A 2,168-nucleotide genomic window follows, 5' to 3' on the forward strand; every position below is an offset into this window, starting at 1 on the left:
ATCCCCCAGCACCTTGGGAGGCAGAGGCGAGAGGATTGCTTGAGGCCAGCAGTTCAAGACCAGCCTGGGCAACATGAAAAACCCTGTCTCTACAGAAAATACAAAAAATTAGCCTGGCGTAGTGGCATGCTACCCAAAAGGCTGATGTGGGAGAATTGCTTGAGCCTTGGAGTTGAGGCTGCAGTGAGCTGTGATCCCGCCACTGTGCTCCAGCCCAGGTAGACAGAGTGAGACCCCATCACCAAAAATAAATAAATAAATAACATACCACATATCACTTCTTGCCTATCATATGTAGCAACATTTTGGTTTGTCTTTTTAATTGATATTATTGGCAAAGGGGTAAAAAAGCAACCACTCTTATGCAATGCTAGTAGGCAATAAATTAATATAGTCTTTCTAAAGACCAGTTTCACATTATGCATCTACTCTTCAACCAAAAAAAAAATTCACTTCTTAGAATGTATCATAAGGATATTGTGTTTGTATTAAATGTGCACAAATTATCCATGAAGATGCTCCTTGGAAATTACTCAAATGTCCATCAGTAGGTGTTTAAATCAGTGATGGCAGCTATACACAATAGAATGCCATATAGCCATGAACAGTGATGATCTGTGGTCTGGTCAGGCTTGACTGGCTACAGGAAACAGACATGCACCGTTTTACTTCTAGAGGAAAAAAGACTGGAAGGGGGACCTTTATTATAAAGGCCTGTATGGACTGGAACTGCACCAAAAACAAAACTACACTAAACAAAAAAACCAGGATTAATGAAAGCTTAAAGGCATGGTTTCATTCCTCTGAGCATCTCTGCTTTCCCACAGAATGGCTCTACTCTCCACTCTTTGATAACCAGCTTCCTCCATTTAATTTTTTCTGTTCCCTCACAAGTCTTGTTTCTGCTTGCCTTGCCATGGCTTTGACTGAAGGTCATGGTATCCTTACATCATCAGCTCCATTGAGGATCATCTCAATTGCCTAACTCCATAACCCATAGAGTGGCATATGATTGACCCAGCTCAGCTTTCCATCCTGTGGGTACATCTCTGACCACCCACAGGCAGGCTGCCCTTAGATTAGATGCTGATCCTTTACTTCAGTCAACTGTGATCAGGATATACAGACAATTAAGCATAGAGAACTATGAGCTGGGCATTATTTCCTTCAGTGGGAGGCTGGGTGGGCAAAAAATGTACAGGCCAGCAGTACAATATTTTAATATTGTGGTTAAGTGAAAATATCAAATTATGATTAATAAATATGATACCATTTTGTTTTAAATATAGATAGATAGATACATTAATGGATATGTGCATTTGAATAGACAAAGCCTTGAAGTATAGACACCAATATATTAACAGTGGCTTCTCCAGGCAGTGCTATTACACTGGATTTGTGTGGGGTTTGCTTGCTTGTTTGTATTTAAAATGAGCTGCTGGAAATACTGTTTTGTCAGCAAATATAAATATGAATAAAATTATTAAATATGAAATGAATACATGACAAAATAATGAGGTAAATGGTCATTTGGGGAGTTAAAATTGGTTCATGACCACAAAGAATTTATAAGCCAGCAGGAGTCAAACAATATTAACAAGGTATCTTGAGATAAGCACCATAATAGAAGTTTCCCTTGCTTGGAATACCTTTTAGCCTATTATCTGCCTGGGAAACTCCTACTGAACTTCCCAGACCCAATTCAAATGTCACCTACTCCCCAGGCAAAATTAATCACTTCCTCATTTATTATATTTCCCAGTAGTACTTTAGCAACCAGGTGTCTTCAGAAATAAGTCTTACTGTCTAGTAAATACAACATTTTCAAGACATAGTCCCAAGTTTTTTTTATATTTAAATGCCTCTGAAATCAGGATAGGTCTTACAATCAGACCTATTAAAAGAAACTAGCCAGCTACCAGGAGAAAAGTAGATGGAGAAGTAACATAATTGTTGATATAGTTTGGATATTTGTCCCCATCCAAATCTCATGTTGAACTATAATCCCCAGTGTTGGAGATGGGGCCTGGTGGGAGGTGATTTGATCATGGGGGCGGTTTTGTTCTTATGCTAGTGAGTGAGTTCTCATGAGATCTGGTCATTTAAAAGTGGTCATTTTGGGCCGGGCGCGGTGGCTCAAGCCTGTAATCCCAGCACTTTGGGAGGCC

Source organism: Colobus angolensis, unplaced genomic scaffold, assembly GCF_000951035.1.
Source record: "Colobus angolensis palliatus isolate OR3802 unplaced genomic scaffold, Cang.pa_1.0 Scaffold264, whole genome shotgun sequence".
NCBI classification, from domain to species: Eukaryota; Metazoa; Chordata; class Mammalia; order Primates; family Cercopithecidae; genus Colobus; species Colobus angolensis.